Consider the following 318-nt stretch of genomic DNA (forward strand, 5'->3'; position numbering starts at 1 on the left):
CCGGGCGACCAAGGGTGCTCCAAACCCCGAATGTCCAGCAACAGGGAGGGGCGAGCTCCCCAAAGACCTGCAGGGGGCCCAGGACTTTCTCCTCCGGCTGAGCTGCTGCTTACCCTGCACACAGCTGCTTCCTGCGGGGTCGGCTCGAGTTAAGGCTGGAGCCCTCATGCCGAATGAGGGTTTTCAGATCGGAACAAAGCAATGCTGGTTATTAGGCTTCTGCGGGCGCAGCAGCCTGAGCCTTGGGGCCTTTTTCCTTTTCTTAAATTTCGCTTTCAACAGTCTGCACGTTGCATATGTGTTATGAGCCCTTCAGAT

Source organism: Pteropus vampyrus, unplaced genomic scaffold, assembly GCF_000151845.1.
Source record: "Pteropus vampyrus isolate Shadow unplaced genomic scaffold, Pvam_2.0 Scaffold338, whole genome shotgun sequence".
Classification (NCBI taxonomy): Eukaryota; Metazoa; Chordata; class Mammalia; order Chiroptera; family Pteropodidae; genus Pteropus; species Pteropus vampyrus.